Raw genomic sequence first — 18,757 nt, forward strand, 5'->3', positions numbered from 1 at the left:
CCATTGTGTGTGATGGGGCCAAACAAACATATCAAATAAAAGAGATGCTCCGAACAATGGGCGTTTCCGCCACACTCACATCCCCCAACGAGGCTCAGTGCCATCTTCCCGGCCTTGGGTTCTCCAGAGAATTGCATCCCACAGAATTCGATGCGACTGCGGCTCTGCGCCATTATATTGGATGGAAGCCTGCGCTTTGCATGCTCCGCTGCGCACTCTGCTTTAATTGTTTTTTTTTTTTTTTCTACTGGACTCCTGTGCATACTGTGACTACTGGCCATACTCCACTGTGACTGCTGGCCATACCCCACTGTGTATACATTACTGTGACTGCTGCTCGTAACCCCATGAGTGTTGGGGCAGAGCTATGCTGGTGGTAAGGGTTGCTGGTCTTACTGTACTGCATATTAAAATAATAATAATAAAAAATATATATATAATTTATGTAAGGTGCTAAACAACATATAATGGTGATTCAATTGTTTTGTGCACCCGTAGCTCTTGCCTAATGTAGTGGGAGCTAATGAATTGTTCGCAGCACTTGCCCTGGTCTTGTCGGCTGCATTTTTGCGCCCTAAATAAACTAGATGCAGCTTATTGCCCTACTGTGCGTGAAGGGTGCGAGGAGAAATCCAGGTGAGGTGCAGCCTGGGAGTCGGGTCACCAAACAATTGACTTTGATTTTAAAGCTTGTTTGTCACTGAGCGTACAGTATGTTGCAGGCATGTCCAAAATGTGGCCCTTCAGCTGTTTTGAAACTACACATCCCAGCATGCCTTGACATAGTTTTAGTATTCCCTAATAGCAAAACTGTGGCAAGGCATGATGGGACTTGCAGTTTCACAAAAGCTGGCGGGCCATAGTTTGGACATGATTGGTGTATTGGGTTCATTAGCTGTTCACTAGCATTTTGCACAAACCACTTTGGCACATATGGAGATGTAATCTCTTTATTAGTGTTTTTATTAGTCTTGCACTCTACTATTACATATAATGCATGCCTTGACACTGTTTCACCGTTCGTGACACCCAAAATGTCGTTAAAATATTTGTTCCAACCAGATTGTTGCTCGGAAAATGTCCAAACTTTTTTTATTTCTTTACATTTTTGAAATACACAAAATGTTAAAATTGGATGTGAATTTCTACTTCATTTCCTTACATACAGGGAGCAACTTCTATCAGTCACCCCACCTTGACAAAGTGCCCAGCGAGGCATGAAACAGGTTGGAGACTTTGCTGCTGCCCGAAGTACCGACACGCCAGTCGCTGACGTCAGCAAGCCGCGCCCCGGGACCAAAGCCGCAACAGAAGATTCCACCCAGAAGCGGACAGCAACTGAGCTGAGGAATACCGCTGCCTCTGTAAGGTTAGGGTTAGTAGGGACAGCACGACAATCTCCCTCTCTCACCTCACATCCTCCAAAAGGAGTGTAAACATTATTTTACTAATACATTTTTACTTTACAGGTGTCACTCGTATAAACTTATCCCATCGCTCTTTTTTACCCCTCAGAACCTTTGCATTTATGAGAGCTGCTATACCATCAGTGCAGTTGATTTAACATTTTTCTCCTCACTTAGGATTATGTGCCACCGAAGAAGGACGGTGAATGTGAGACACCCAGCAGCAGCCGTCCCTATGTGTTCAGAAGAGGGATCAGGACCCAGGATTCCAAGACTGTGCCTTAACCTCACTCATTGATAAATGAGAGAGACAATGACCATAAGATCCTGAAACTCACCAACAAAATCATCCAGCTGCTGACCGGAGAGGTGACTGCTGGGAATAGGTCATTATACAGTAACACCGGGGGAGGTGACTGCTGGGAATGGGACATTATACAGTAACATCGGGGGTTGTGACCAGAGAGATGACTGCTGGGAATGGAACATTATACAGTAACACCGGGGGATGTGACCGGAGAGGTGACTGCTGGGAATGGGGCATTATACAGTAACAATAGGGGATGTGACCGGAGAGGTGACTGCTGGGAATGGGTCATTATACAGTAACACCAGAGGATGAGACCGGAGAGGTGACTGCTGGGAATGGGGCATTATACAGTAACAATGGGGGGGGGGGGGGGGGTGTGACCAGAGAGGTGACTGCTGGGAATGGGACATTATACATTAGCACCGAGGGATGTGACCAGAGAGGTGACTGCTGGAATGGGGAATTATACAGTAACACCGGAGAGGTGCCCGCTGGGAATGAGGCATTATACAGTAACATCGGGGGATGTGACCAGAGATGTGACTGCTGGGAATGTGGAATTATACAGTAACACCGGGGGAGGTGACTGCTGTAAATGGGACATGATACAGTAACATCGGGGGATGTGACCTGAGAGGATACAGCTGGGAATGGGACATTATACAGTAACACCTGGGGATGTGACCGGAGAGAAGACTGCTGGGATTGGGACATTATACAGTAACACGGGGGGATGGAAATGGGACATTATACAGTAACACCGGGGATGTGACCGGAGAGGTGACTGCTGGGTATGGGACAGTATACAGTAACATCAGAAGAATGTAACCAGAGAGGTGTCTGCTGGGAATGAGACATTATACAGTATCACCAGAGGATGAGACCGGAGAGGTGACTGCTGGGATTGGGACATTATACAGCAACACAGGGGGATGTGACCAGAGAGGTGACTGCTGGGAATGGGAGAGAGAGGGTGGAGAGAGAGAGGGTAGAGAGAGAGAGAGAGAGGGTGGAGAGAGGGTGAGGCGAGAGAGAGAGGGTGGAGAGAGAGGGTGAGGCGAGAGAGAGAGTGAGGGTGAGAGAGAGAGTGAGGGTGAGAGAGAGAGTGAGGGTGAGGCGAGAGAGAGAGAGAGGGTGAGGCGAGAGAGAGAGAGAGAGGGTGAGGAGAGAGAGAGAGAGAGGGTGAGGAGAGAGAGAGGGTGAGGCGAGAGATAGGGTGAGGCGAGAGAGAGGGAGAGAGGCGAGAGAGAGGGAGAGAGGCGAGAGAGAGGGAGAGAGGCGAGAGAGAGAGGGTGAGGCGAGAGAGAGAGGGTGAGGCGAGAGAGAGAGAGGGTGAGGCGAGAGAGAGAGAGGGTGAGGTGAGAGTGAGAGAGGGTGAGGTGAGATAGGGTGGAGAGAGAGAGGGTGGATAGAGAGAGAGAGGGTGGAGAGAGAGAGGGTGGAGAGAAAGAGAGGGAGAGAGAGAGGGTGAGGCGAGAGAGAGAGAGGGTGAGGCGAGAGAGAGAGAGGGTGAGGCGAGAGAGAGAGGGTGAGGCGAGAGAGAGAGAGAGGGTGGAGAGAGAGAGAGGGTGGAGAGAGAGAGAGAGAGAGAGAGAGGGTGGAGAGAGGGTGAGGCGAGAGAGAGAGGGTGAGGCGAGAGAGAGAGAGGGTGAGGCGAGAGAGAGAGAGAGGGTGAGGCGAGAGAGAGAGAGAGTGAGGAGAGAGAGAGGGTGAGGAGAGAGAGAGTGAGGCGAGAGAGAGAGAGAGAGTGAGGCGAGAGAGAGAGAGAGAGAGGGTGAGGCGAGAGAGAGAGAGAGGGTGAGGCGAGAGAGAGAGAGGGTGAGGCGAGAGAGAGAGGGTGAGGCGAGAGAGAGAGAGGGGGGGTGAGGCGAGAGAGAGAGGGTGAGGCGAGAGAGAGAGGGTGAGGCGAGAGGGTGGAGAGGGAGAGAGAGAGAGAGGGTGGAGGGTGGAGAGAGAGAGAGGGTGGAGAGAGAGAGAGAGGGTGGAGAGAGAGAGGGTGGAGAGAGAGAGAGAGAGGGTGGAGAGAGAAAAGGAGAGGGGGTGTGGAGGAGGGGAAGTGAAGGAGAGGAGGGGGGAGTGGAGGAGCAGAGAAGGGGAGGGGGTGCGGAGTATAGGAGGTGAGCAGGAGGGAAGCGAGAGGAGGAGGGGAAGCAGAAGAGGAAGGGGAGCTGAGGAGTGAGAGGAAAGAAGAAAGGAAAGTAGGGGAGGGGGTGAGGAGTATTGGAAGCAAAAGAAAGGAGGGGGAAACAGGAAAGGAGGAGGGGGAGCGGAGGAGGTGGTTGGGGAGCTGAGGAGGAGGGGAGAACAGAGAGCAGGAGCAGACAAGAAGAGGGGGAGAGGAGGAGGAGAGGAGGCATGGAGGAGGTGCAGAGAAGGGAGCGCAGTGCAAGCTGGTGCTGGGTACCTCCTGTGACAATCAGCAGCGATGGTAGCGATGATTTTGCTGCCCCTGCTCCTGGGCAGACTGGGTCTGCTGCACTTTCTCTTCTTCTGTGCTAGTCATCTCTTCCTGCTCCATCTCCCCGGCGCTGGGTCTTCTCTTCCTGTACCCCAGCACAGGTTCACTGGCAGTCAGAGAGAGAAAAGTGTGGGGAAATTGGTGAGGAGAGCAAAAGAGGGGAAAGGGAGAGCTGGGGAGAGAAGGAGGGGAAGGAGGAGAGGAGGAGAGGGATCAGAGAAGAAGGAGCAAAGGAGTGGAGGAGGGGGATCAGAGAAGGAGCAAAGGAGTGGAGGAGGAGAGAAGCGGACATGTAGAGAAGTAGCACAGAAGGCACTGTGTACCTCTTGTCATTGGTGCTGCATGGTACATGATCAGCAGCGATTGAAATGCTCCTCCTCCTCCGACGAAAAGTGGTGGGGAGGAGAGAGAGAAGGGGAGCAGAGAAGAGGAGGAGGGAGAGGAGTAAGAGGAGGGGGAGCAGAGCAGAGTAGAGGAGGAGAGGAGAAGGGAGAGCAGGAGAAGAGGAGAGGGGTGAGGAGGAGGGGAAGTGCAGATTAGATTCATGGAGCACAAGCGCAATATAATAAAAATGAATAAGAGTAACAGCTTGTACAGACACATGGCGGGTTGCCAAAGTGGCGATTTTAATGGGATCCGTATGATAGGTATTGAACATATCAAAAATACCCCAAGGGGGGGAGACAGATATGTCCAGTTATGCAGGAGGGAGGCATACTGGATTTTCTGCCTCAGAACTTTGAATCCGTTGGGCCTTAATGACAGCATTGAGTTGAATAATGTGTAGTGGGGGAAAAATAGTGGGAGTCCTCTCTGTGTGCACATTCTTTGACTCAATGGGTCATATTCTTTATGTCCTATGTAGATACAAATTAATTGAAAGTCAAAATTGGTTTGATTAATAATTAAGGTGTTTAAAATTATGTAAATTTATACTATTGATTAATATATAAAGAATTGATATTATGGTTTATTGAATAGAGATGAATTACTTGCATCCTGTGGAGAGATGTTAAAAGAATTATTGCCATATAATGGGGTAATCTGCATTACCATAAAGAAATCAACACTAATCTTAATTGAGATAAAAAACAATAATGAAAATATGAAGAAACTATGTATATTCGTTTTTTATAATTATGTATAAATTGTTATACATCTATATTTGTCGTTATATGTTAATTGTTGTTTGTGTTGTATATGTTGAGGCCATAGTGATATGAGGCATGGAATACAGGCATTATGGAAATAGCAGGCTTTTTGAGTGGAAAGCAGGAAGGATAAAAACGGCTCCCAAAGTGAGGCTTGGAGCTGGTTACATAGACGGCCAGTATGTCTAAAACGAGGCTTGATATACAAAATAAAAATGGCCGCCGGAGATCAGTGTTATATGTTAAAACCTAAAACGAGGCTTGGAATGCAGGCTTGGTATATGAAATAAAAATGGCCGCGAGAGATTGTCGTCATATGCTAAACTCAAAACGAGGCTTGGAACGCAGCTAAAGATGGCCGCGAGAGATTATAAATGGATCCATCTGGAAACGAGGCATGGAGCGCAAACCCGGAAGTGCGGCTGTAATAACCCCACGAACGGGACTGCTATAAATAGCGCTGTCTACACTAATGTCAGCACAACTGAGGAAGCCGCTGACCCTGAGGCGGAGAAACGCGTTTTGTTGCTGACCACAGACTACCAGGTTTTTATCACCGCAGACTATCGCTGCCACTACCATCTGGAGCAGCAGTTGTATTTTCCAGATCACAGGACAGTGGACGCGTACTTCCGGGAGCTGCGCCACCTGGACCACAGGAGGAGACTGGTCAGCCCTGCAGCGCTGCCCTGGTGTGGACCGTCTGGTGGTGAGTACAGTCAGACTGCTGCATGATGTCGCCGGCTACCCCCGCTGCCACCATGTCCTGACTGCCTCTCCTTCCTCCACCCTCCCACGCTGCTGCCTCGGCCTCCCGTTTACTGCTGCACCAGCCGCCCTCCTCCATTTCTACATACAGTATAAGGGTGACATTTTGATGGCTTACAATTTAAGGGGCTGTTGTGATGAAAGACAGTGTGGGGCTGGTGCGATGGTGACAGTGTGGGGCTGTTGCAATGGGGAGACTACAGTGCGGGCTGGAGCAATGGGGAGACTACAGTGTGGAGCAGGTGCAATGGGGAGACTACAGTGTGGGGCTGGTGTGATGGGGACAGTGTGGGGCTGGTGTGATGGGAGACTACAGTGTGGGGCTGGTGCGATGGGGACAGTGTGGGGCTGCTGCGATGGGGGACAGTGTGGGGTAGGTGCAATGGGGTTAGGGTTTTTTTCCTTGAAATGCCGCCTGCCACCGCTGGGAATAAAGAATAATCCGCGTGGCATTATGTGAATTTTGGCTCAATCCGCGTGGCATTATGTGAATTTTGGCTCAATACGTTTGGCATAATGTGTAAGGGGCAAGTATAATGGGGTCTATTATTTTGTTGCAGAATGTGTAGAAGTGGTATATGGTGTGGAACACTACACAAGGCCAATTTTGAGTGTCCACACCCTCTTTTCCTGAGCGCTCGCGCACAAATGTGTTGACACTATTGACACCAAGGTGGGCCTGTGTACTTTAAATGCCAGGACCTATTTTTAATCCCCTTCCCGCCCTTTATCTGCTCTCTGAGCGTGCACACTGGCACCATCTCTTTGCAAGTTTTTGAACAGGATTCTCCTAAACTCACTATGCCGCTATTTTTACATACTGTTGTAGACCAGCATTTTTTTTTTTTAAATATGGAGTCACGGCCTGTAATTGGTATAGCTATCTCACCCCTGCATTACTATATTAAGTATCAATTGGTAATGGGGGAGGCGCACCCAGGAATATGTATTAGACTTGGAAGCAAAGAAAGATAAAGTATTCCTACAAGGGGCAATCTAGGTTAGCATATATTAATGTTCTGATTAATGTTATAGGTACATTAATAAAGTGACCCAAGAAACAGAGAATTGGCTAAAACATGATGTTTATTGATTCATTTATTAAGGACAGCGAAATATTAACCCCTTCCCGACATTTGACGTACATTTACGTCATGGCCGGGATGTTCTTCCCGACACATGGCATAAATGTACGTCACGACTTTAAACTGTCACTGCGTCTAGAGACGCAGTGACAGAGGGACGATGTCTGCTGTCCCTGACAGCAGACATGTCCCTGCATGCCCAGGGGGGGCTGCGATGCCGCCCCCCCGTCGGCGATCGCTGTGATTGGCTGTTCAGTGTGAACAGCCATTCACAGCGGTTTCCTGTGTTACCAGCGAATCAGACGCTCGGTAACACAGGTGTCAATCACCGCCGGGCGTCAGGGGGCATGAGGGGGTCATCGGTGACGATGACACCTCACCCCACCCTCACCCCACCTGCCCCCAAGGCTGTGATTGGTCCGTCGGACCGACAGCCAATCACAGCCAAGGCGCGACATTTAAACTAACGGTGACTGCGCTGCAGACGCCATTCCGGTCTGGAATAGCGTGCAGAGCGGTCACCGTGCCTATCTGCCGTGATACTGACCTGATCCTTGCTAATACTTACCTGATCCTTGCAAATACCTTACCTGATCACCTGATCACTGCTTGTAGCGTGCTGGACGCTTCCTGGATCTGACTTCTTGGGACTTCCTGCTGCTGCTGCAGTGTGATAGAGAGATAGAGAGAGAGATAGAGAGAGATAGAGAGATAGTGACAGAGAGAGCTATATTTTGTGTCTGCTACCCCCCCTTTTTGGGGGTGCAGTTTTTTTTTATATATAAATAACTGTCAGTGCTGCTGCTGCAGTGTCATAGAGTGATAGATAGTGATAGATAGTGATAGATAGTGATAGATAGTGACAGATAGAGAGATTTGTGTCTGCTACCCCCCCTTTTTGGGGGTGCAGGTTTTTTTTTATATATATAACTGTCAGTGCTGCTGCTGCAGTGTCATAGAGTGATAGATAGTGATAGATAGTGAGAGATAGAGAGATAGAGAGAGATAGTGACAGAGAGTGATAGAGAGTGTATATTTTGTGTCTGCTACCCCCCCTTTTTGGGGGTGCAGGTTTTTTTTTATACATATAACTGTCAGTGCTGCTGCTGCAGTGTCCTAGAGTGATAGATAGTGATAGATAGTGATAGATAGTGATAGATAGTGATAGATAGTGATAGATAGTGAGAGATAGAGAGAGATAGTGACAGAGAGTGATAGAGAGTGTATATTTTGTGTCTGCTACCCCCCCCCCCTTTTGTGCTGATCAGTATATCTGTGCTGATCAGCAACTTTTTGGGGGCGCAGGGTTTTTTTTTTTTATATATACCTGTCAGTTGCTGCCAGTTGCACCAAAGGTTGTGCACCTGCTGCCCCTCACTGGTAATCAGTGTCGCATCACTGATCACCTTTTTTTTTTTTTTGAGAGTGCTGTGGGGTCTTTTTTTAATTTTTTTTTTACACACACTGTGATTTTGTGGGTGTCCTGTGGCCACTGTGCGCTGATCAGTGACGTACATCACTGATCAGCTTTTTCGGCACAGGGTTGATCTATTTTTTTTTTTTTGATCAAATTCCTGTTGCCTTTGAGCGCTGTTCAGTGACGGACGTTACTGACCAACATCTGTGCTCAATTTTTGGCGCAGGACCTTTTTTTTTTTTTTTTAACCCCTTCAATTTTTTTTTTTTAATGGGATCAAATTCCTGTATAAAGTATTTTTTTTTTCTGCACTACATACACACTACACACTACATACCCCCCGGGTTGAAATAAAGTTTGTACCCCCCCCCCTACACTATACACGTGTTGAAACATTTCACTACCAGTAACACAAAAATAAAAATGGCATCCCAAATGTCATCCCAAATGTCATCCCAGTCATCCAGAAGAATGTATTCAGCGGAGGAGGCATATGCCATGCTTGCCTCTGACTCTGACACAGCCAGTGATGCAAGCGGGGAATTTGAAGGATTTGTCTTAAGCTCCTCTTCCTCCTCTGGTGATGAGGGACCCCCTCAAAGACGCCCCCGTAGAGCAGCTGAGACCCCCCCAATAATTGATCTTGTATGGACCCCACCACCAGACAATTTTGTGCCCCAGGTTCCTGAGTTTTTGGCCATGCCAGGAATCCAATTTGATTCCACAGGTCTCAGAGAAATTGACTTTTTCAAATTATTTTTCTCTGATGATTTTATAAATTTAATGGTGGACCAAACTAATTTATATGCCCAGCAGTTTATTGCTCAAAACCCCACGTCATCATTTGCTAGGTGGACCCCTGTAGATGCAGTAGAGATGATGACGTTTTGGGGTCTGGTGTTTCATATGGGCATAGTAAAAAAGCCAGAAATTAGGCAATATTGGAGTACAGATGTTCTGTACAGCACCCAATTTTACCGTATGGCCATGCCCCGGGCTCGATTTGAGACGATCCTTACATTTTTGCATTACAACGATAATGCACAGTGCCCTCCCAGAGATGATCCCACCTTTGACCGGCTATTCAAAGTCAGGCCGGTCATTGATCATTTCAGTGCCAAATTTGCAGAGATGTACATCCCTGAAAAATTTATTTGTATTGACGAGTCCCTTATACATTTTAAAGGAAGGGTTAAATTCCGCCAGTACCTTCCCAGTAAGAGGGCAAGGTATGGCATAAAAATGTATAAGCTGTGTGAAAGCACCTCAGGGTACACCCACAGGTTTAGGGTATATGAAGGGAAGGATTCAAGAATTGAACCGCCAGAATGCCCCCCCTCCCTCGTAGGTGTTAGTGGAAAAATTGTCTGGGATTTAGTGCACCCCTTCCTGGATAAAGGTTATCACCTCTATGTGGATAACTTTTACACCAGCATCCCCCTGTTTAAGGCCCTTGGTTCAAGAGGTACAGCAGCTTGCGGTACTGTGCGCAAGAACCAAAGAGGCCTCCCAAAAACGCACATTGCCCAAGTAATGAGAAGGGGTGAAAGCAGGGGAATATGCACCGAAAATATGTTGTTGGTCAAATATAAGGACAAGAGGGATGTCCTTATACTGACAACAATTCACGGAGACAGTACCACCTCCGTCCCTGTACGAGGTACCAGTACCCACACCTCCAAACCTAATTGTATCCTGGATTACAATAAGTACATGGGCGGAGTGGATCTTTCAGATCAGGTACTGAAGCCGTACAGTGCCCTGCGGAAAACAAAAATCTGGTACAAGAAGCTGGCCGTGTATATCATCCAGATGGCACTGTATAACGCTTACGTGCTATTCCGTTCTACCGGCCAGAGGGGGACATTTATGCACTTTCAAGAGGAAGTCATAAAGGGCCTAATATTTGGGAACCAGCAGGCAGAGGGCCCCAGTACTTCTAGTACTGGCCCCCGTATTGTACCAGGGCAGCATTTTCCTGATGAAATCCCCTCCACTGGAAAAAAGGGCAGGACACAAAAAAGGTGCAAAGTTTGCTATAAAAAGGGAATAAGAAAGCAAACTATTTTCCAGTGTGACACTTGCCCCGACAAACCCGGCCTATGTATAAAGGAGTGTTTTAAAATATACCACACATCTATGGATTATTAGGTTCATAATTTCACCGTGCTTCGGGGGTCTTGCTAATGCGACATAGCACCCACCAAAATTCCACCAGAATCTGAGCTGCAAAATCCAAAAATCACTCCTTCCCTTCTGAGTCCTGCCATGCACCCAACTGGTATTTTTCGGTCACATGTGAGACATTGCCGTACTCGGGAGAAATTGGGGCACAGATTTTGGGGTGCTTTTTCTCCTTCATACCTTCTGAAAATGAAAAATTTTGAGCCAGAACTGCATTTTTGTGTAAAAAAATGTAATTTTTCATTTTCACTGCCCAGTTGTATCAAAATTGGTGAAACCCCTGGGGGTTTGAAATGTACACTATACCCCTAGATGAATTCCCTGAGGGGTGTAGTTTGCAAAATGGGGTCACTTGTGGGGGGTTCCACTGTATTGGTGCTTTGGGGGTCTTGCTAATGCGACATAGCACCCACCAACATTCCACCAGAATTTGTGCTGCAAAATCCAAATATCACTCCTTCCCTTCTGAGTCCTGCCACTTTTTGGTCACACATGAGGCATTGCCGTACTCGGGAGAAATTGGGGCACAGATTTTGGGGTGCTTTTTCTCCTTCATACCTTCTGAAAATGAAAAATTTTGAGCCAGAACTGCATTTTTGTGTAAAAAAATGTAATTTTTCATTTTCACTGCCCAGTTGTATCAAAATTGGTGTGAAACCCCTGGGGGTTTGAAATGTACACTATACCCCTAGATGAATTCCCTGAGGGGTGTAGTTTGCAAAATGGGGTCACTTGTGGGGGGGTTCCACTGTATTGGTGCTTTGGGGGTCTTGCTAATGCGACATAGCACCCCAACATTCCACCACCAAAAATCACTCCTTCCCTTCTGAGTCCTGCCATGCACCCAACTGGTATTTTTTGGTCACATATGAGGCATTGCCATACTCGGGAGAAATTGGGGCACAGATTTTGGGGTGCTTTTTCTCCTTCATACCTTCTGAAAATAAAAAATTTTGAGCCAGAACTGCATTTTTGTGTAAAAAAATGTAATTTTCATTTTTACTGCCCAGTTGTATCAAAATTGGTGAAACCCCTGGGGGTTTGAAATGTACACTATACCCCTAGATGAATTCCCTGAGGGGTGTAGTTTGCAAAATGGGGTCACTTGTGGGGGGGTTCCACTGTATTGGTGCTTGGGGGTCTTGCTAATGCAACATAGCACCCACCAACATTCCACCAGAATCTGAGCTGCAAAATCCAAAAATCACTCCTTCCTTTCTGAGTCCTGCCATGCACCCAAATGGTATTTTTGGTCACATGTGAGGCATTGCCGTACTCGGGAGAAATTGGGGCACAGATTTGGGGTGCTTTGTCCTCCCTTCATTCCTTGTGAAAATGAAAAATTTTGAGCCAGAACTGCATTTTTGTGTAAAAAAAGTAATTTGCATTTGCACAGCCCAGTTGTATCAAAATTGGTGAAACCCTGGGGGTTGAAATGTACACTATACCCCTAGATGAATTCCCTGAGGGGTGTAGTTTGCAAAATGGGGTCACTTGTGGGGGGGTTCCACTGTATTGGTGCTTGGGGGGTCTTGCTAATGCGACATAGCACCCACTAAAATTCCACCAGAATCTGAGCTGCAAAATCCAAAAATCACTCCTTCCCTTCTGAGTCCTGCCATGCACCCAAATGGTATTTTTTGGTCACATGTGAGGCATTGCTGTACTCGGGAGAAATTGGGGCACAGATTTTGGGGTGCTTTTTCTCCTTCATACCTTCTGAAAATGAAAAATTTTGAGCCAGAACTGCATTTTTGTGTAAAAAAATGTAATTTTTCATTTTCACTGCCCAGTTGTATCAAAATTGGTGAAACCCCTGGGGGTTTGAAATGTACACTATACCCCTAGATGAATTCCCTGAGGGGTGTAGTTTGCAAAATGGGGTCACTTGTGGGGGGGGTTCCACTGTATTGGTGCTTTGGGGGTCTTGCTAATGCGACATAGCACCCACCAAAATTCCACCAGAATCTGAGCTGCAAAATCCAAAAATCACTCCTTCCCTTCTGAGTCCTGCCATGCACCCAACTGGTATTTTTTGGTCACATATGAGGCATTGCCATACTCGAGAGAAATTGGGGCACAGATTTTGGGGTGCTTTTTCTCCTTCATACCTTATGAAAATGAAAAATTTTGAGCCAGAACTGCATTTTTGTGTAAAAAATGTAATTTTTCATTTTCACTGCCCAGTTGTATCAAAATTGGTGAAACCCCTGGGGGTTTGAAATGTACACTATACCCCTAGATGAATTCCCTGAGGGGTGTAGTTTGCAAAATGGGGTCACTTGTGGGGGGGGTTCCACTGTATTGGTGCTTGGGGGGTCTTGCTAATGCAACATAGCACCCACCAACATTCCACCAGAATCTGAGCTGCAAAATCCAAAAATCACTCCTTCCTTTCTGAGTCCTGCCATGCACCCAAATGGTATTTTTTGGTCACATGTGAGGCATTGCCGTACTCGGGAGAAATTGGGGCACAGATTTTGGGGTGCTTTGTCTCCTTCATTCCTTGTGAAAATGAAACATTTTGAGCCAGAACTGCATTTTTGTGTAAAAAATGTAATTTTGCATTTGCACAGCCCAGTTGTATCAAAATTGGTGAAACCCCTGGGGGTTTAAAATGTACACTATACCCCTAGATGAATTCCCTGAGGGGTGTAGTTTGCAAAATGGGGTCACTTGTGGGGGGGTTCCACTGTATTGGTGCTTGGGGGGTCTTGCTAATGCGACATAGCACCCACCAAAATTCCACCAGAATCTGAGCTGCAAAATCCAAAAATCACTCCTTCCTTTCTGAGTCCTGCCATGCACCCAAATGGTATTTTTTGGTCACATATGAGGCATTGCCATACTCGGGAGAAATTGGGGCACAGATTTTGGGGTGCTTTTTCTCCTTCATACCTTATGAAAATGAAAAATTTTGAGCCAGAACTGCATTTTTGTGTAAAAAAAATGTAATTTTTCATTTTCACTGCCCAGTTGTATCAAAATTGGTGAAACCCCTGGGGGTTTGAAATGTACACTATACCCCTAGATGAATTCCCTGAGGGGTGTAGTTTGCAAAATGGGGTCACTTGTGGGGGGGTTCCACTGTATTGGTGCTTGGGGGGTCTTGCTAATGCGACATAGCACCCACCAAAATTCCACCAGAATCTGAGCTGCAAAATCCAAAAATCACTCCTTCCCTTCTGAGTCCTGCCATGCACCCAAATGGTATTTTTTGGTCACATGTGAGGCATTGCCGTACTCGGGAGAAATTGGGGCACAGATTTTGGGGTGCTTTTTCTCCTTCATACCTTCTGAAAATGAAAAATTTTGAGCCAGAACTGCATTTTTGTGTAAAAAAATGTAATTTTTCATTTTCACTGCCCAGTTGTATCAAAATTGGTGAAACCCCTGGGGGTTTGAAATGTACACTATACCCCTAGATGAATTCCCTGAGGGGTGTAGTTTGCAAAATGGGGTCACTTGTGGGGGGGTTCCACTGTATTGGTGCTTTGGGGGTCTTGCTAATGCGACATAGCACCCACCAACATTCCACCACCAAAAATCACTCCTTCCTTTCTGACTCGAGTCACATAGATAGCCGCTAAGAAGCCGGAAAGCCTGGATTCAGACGCTAAAGCGTTAGAATACAGGCGCCTTGCAAGCCGCAAAGGTGTTGGGGCTTGTAAACCCAGACGCAAATGCGTCTGGATTTACTTAGGTGAAGGGGTACATTTAAATTTAGACGCAAAAGCATTTAAATTTAGGTGGCCCTAGGGGAACACTATTGAAACCCACCCTCAGTGCCACTAGTGGACGCCACAGCTGTGGACCGTGTAAATCCCACTATCCACGGCCACCCGAAGCGTGGCGGTACGCGTCCTACGACCTTTTCATACCCCCACTATCCACGTCAGCGTGGAGTTGAGAATAGAATAGTGTGGCGAGCGCAGCGAGCCCGAAGCGTGGCGAGCGCACGCTGATACCTTCACAGCTATCCGCGTCCCCTCGCGGGCTTCACAGGTGTCAGCGTAAGCCCGAAGCGTGGCGAGCGGACGCTGACACCTGTGAAGCCCGCGAGGGGACGCAGATAGCTGTGAAGGTATGCGTGTCCCCTCGCGCGGCTCACTGCGCTCGCCACGCTTCGGGCTCTGTGGCTCGCTGCGCTCGCCACACTATTCTATTCTCAACTCCATGCCGAAGTGGATAGTGGGGGTATGAAAAGGTCGTAGGACGCGTACCGCCGCCCCTCGCGGGGCTCTCCACGCTTCGGGTGAGCGTGGATAGTGAGGCTGATTCAGGAACACATTCACCTCAGTGTCTCATACAGGGCTACTGCTGACTGACTACGCAAACTGCGTAGCTCCCTGACTGACTACGTAACGCTGTCCGCGCACGTCTAAGCCGAAGTGCCGGGAGTGTGAATTGAGACGCTAAATAAGTTAGCGTCTACATTGGGAACACCAGCGGTGTGCCGGGGTTTGCGATGTGCCGGGGTGTGCGATTTATAAGCCCCGTTTGTTTGTTTTTAAGCCCCGTTTGTCTGTTTTTTACACGATACACTTCATTACATTTGGCACGCGCAGCGCTACGCTACCTGGCAGGCTGCCAAGTTTCATAGCTAGAGCGGCATGCGAGCCTCTGCAATTCCGGGGCCGTGAAACTACACAAGTACCGCGTCTATTCTCGTATGAAAATGAGGTCGCGGCTAATTAGCATAAGCTGTGCCCTCATTTGCATACGCCCCACCCCCTATTTCCCCAACACAGAAGTTGGGAGGTATGTTATACAGGGATTATTGTCACATTAGTTATACTGTAGTCTAAAGTGTATACTGTATTATCTACTATCCTAATGGGGCATACACACAGGGGGCGGGATGTACTAAAGGGAAAATGTGGTAAAACGGGGGTTTACCGCATTTCCCTATGTACCATTACCCGTCCGCCCCGTCTCCCGCTGGCAGGGTATCGCCACCTCTGGGTGGCGATACCCTATAGATGCCTATGGGCTTCTATCGCCGCCCACCGTCCTTGCGACCTCCCCCCCCCTCCCGTCCTCCATCGATCTCCTCCTCCCCCAGCAGGTGTCACAGCCGGGAGGACATCCGGCTGTAGGGAGGAGGAGGAGAGGCAGGGGGACACTGACAGCCGCCAGGATGTGACAGAGACCCCCGCACACCACATTACAGGTATCGCGGGGGTCTCCGTCACCGCAACCCGATGCTAGCCGCATATGTTAGTACATATGCGGTAGCATCGCGGCGGCTGCAGACGAGGGTCAGTGATGTACATTAATACATCCCGCCCAGGGGGATATGAGGCTTATTTCTAAGTGAGAAAGTAGGGAGAGGAGGAGAGCACACTGAGTGTCTAGGTCCACTCAGTGTGCTCTCCTCCTCTCCCCTATCCCTATTACATGTATTTTGATCTGTATTAGCTTAAAATCGTTTAGTCGGAGCGGTATGCCAGTTCTCACTGGACCGCTCAGTCAGAGGCGCTACTTGCGTGACGTCCGCAGCGCTCAGATCTGACTCCTAACAGACGGAGATCTCCGGCGCTGACTCTAACACGCCGGAGCTCCTCTGCAGGGTACACGTCCTCATTGACGCGGCTCTCCCTCTCATTTGCGGCGCGCAGTGCCTGGTGCAGAGGTGGCAGATCTCACCAGACACGCACCGCTTGAGGGGTGACCCGCGGGGCACCATATTTGCCTACCCTATTTGTGATGTGAAGTAATCTGATCAGTAACATCACAGGGGAACATAAACCCAGATAATTTTGTTACCAGCAGATCAGTAATAGGCGACTTAAACGCACAAAATTCCACTGTGGAAAACTGTACAATAAACCATTATTACTAATACATAGAATCTAACCAACATCTAGAGGATATTGAGTTGGATCACACTGAGTAAGGATTTCTATCCTTTTTAAACCTACACTGTGTGTGTCTTTATGTGTCACTGTCTGTCTATATTTCGCTACATTCTTTTAAAACATATCCAAATAAAAGTTAATTTTACTTTCTTAATTAACCTGTGCACCACACAGAGACATTACTTTCTCTTCTTTCCAAAAAATTGTCAAACCTGTGTCCAGTGGTAGCACACCCTCCCTACTCACGGTTAACCAACCGATGTACAAATACACTGAGGGTAAATGAGAACAATACTGCTTTGATAAAACCTGTGCGACTGATTGCCCCACGTTCCCCTTTCCCCAAAACTCATTTATTTCTAAGTGATCTGACTAGATCGCTTAGAAATGAAAAAAGGATCACTCCACGTGTATACCCTCTGGTGATGACGATTGCGCGGTCCCGCGCGTCGCTGTTGCCTGACTAGATTTACACTGCATCCAGGTATAAATCTAGTCATCGCCAGTGTTCTCACACCAGAGAACACTGGCCGTGACAGATTGTTCAGCACACAATGCTGAGCCATCTGTGCTTAACTGCAAACTTAGCGCAGAGGCTCACTTGCACTGTGTGTGCACAGCTTTAGGGATGGACGTCTTTGCAATTGATGACAATAGTGCAACTGCCCATTGATTGTGGCATACTATGCAATGGATTGACCATCAATGTTTTTACCTATTGATGGTGATCCATTTTCTTTGACTGATTGGATTGTGGGCCAATCAAAACATGTAGGCGGTGCTTCATGAGTGTTGGGGCAGAGCTATGCTGGTGGTAAGGTTGCTGTCTTACTGTACTGCATATTAAAATAATAATAATAAAAAATATATATATAATTTTTGTAAGGTGCTAAACAACATATAATGGTGATTCAATTGTTTTGTGCACCCGTAGCTCTTGCCTAATGTAGTGGGAGCTAATGAATATGTTCGCAGCACTTGCCCTGGTCTTGTCGGCTGCATTTTTGCGCCCTAAATAAACTAGATGCAGCTTATTGCCCTACTGTGCGTGAAGGGTGCGAGGAGAAATCCAGGTGAGGTGCAGCCTGGGAGTCGGGTCACCAAACAATTGACTTTGATTTTAAAGCTTGTTTGTCACTGAGCGTATGTTGCAGGCATGTCCAAAATGTGGCCCTTCAGCTGTTTTGAAACTACACATCCCAGCATGCCTTGACATAGTTTTAGTATTCCCTAATAGCAAAACTGTGGCAAGGCATGATGGGACTTGCAGTTTCACAAAAGCTGGCGGGCCATAGTTTGGACATGATTGGTGTATTGGGTTTCATTAGCTGTTCACTAGCATTTTGCACAAACCACTTTGGCACATATGGAGATGTAATCTCTTTATTAGTGTTTTTATTAGTCTTGCACTCTACTATTACATATAATGCATGCCTTGACACCGTTTCACCGTTCGTGACACCCAAAATGTCGTTAAAAATATTTGTTTCCAACCAGATTGTTGCTCGGAAAATGTCCAAACTTTTTTTATTTCTTTACATTTTTGAAATACACAAAATGTTAAAATTGGATGTGAATTTCTACTTCATTTCCTTACATACATGGAGCAACTTCTATCAGTCACCCACCTTGACAAAGTGCCCAGCAAGGCATGAAACAGGTTGGAGACTTTGCTGCTGCCCGAGTACCGACACGCCAGTCGCTGACGTCAGCAAGCCGCGCCCGGGACCAAAGCCGCAACAGAAGATTCCACCCAGAAGCGGACAGCAACTGAGCTGAGGAATACCGCTGCCTCTGTAAGGTAGGGACAGCACGACAATCTCCCTCTCTCACCTCACATCCTCCAAAGAGTGTAAACATTATTTTACTAATACATTTTTACTTTACAGGTGTCACTCTGTATAAACTTATCCCATCGCTCTTTTTTACCCCTCAGAACCTTTGCATTTATGAGAGCTGCTATACCATCAGTGCAGTTGATTTAACATTTTTCTCCTCACTTAGGATTATGTGCCACCGAAGAAGGACGGTGAATGTGAGACACCCAGCAGCAGCCCGTCCCTATGTGTTCAGAAGAGGGATCAAGACCCAGGATTCCAAGACTGTGCCTTAACCTC

The 18,757-nt window shown here is 47.4% G+C and overlaps 1 long non-coding RNA gene across 1 annotated transcript; it reads left to right on the forward strand.

The window, feature by feature from the left end:
• The first annotated feature begins 898 nt into the window (after window positions 1-898).
• Window positions 899-2,583, forward strand: LOC146055568 (uncharacterized). Its single transcript, XR_014468768.1, has 3 exons — window positions 899-1,369; window positions 1,584-2,038; window positions 2,105-2,583. It is a non-coding gene; the product is annotated as an uncharacterized LOC146055568 (long non-coding RNA).
• Window positions 2,584-18,757: the final 16,174 nt, after the last annotated feature.

Source organism: Crinia signifera, unplaced genomic scaffold (assembly GCF_055691185.1).
Source record: "Crinia signifera unplaced genomic scaffold, ASM5569118v1 HAP2_SCAFFOLD_491, whole genome shotgun sequence".
Taxonomy (NCBI): Eukaryota; Metazoa; Chordata; class Amphibia; order Anura; family Myobatrachidae; genus Crinia; species Crinia signifera.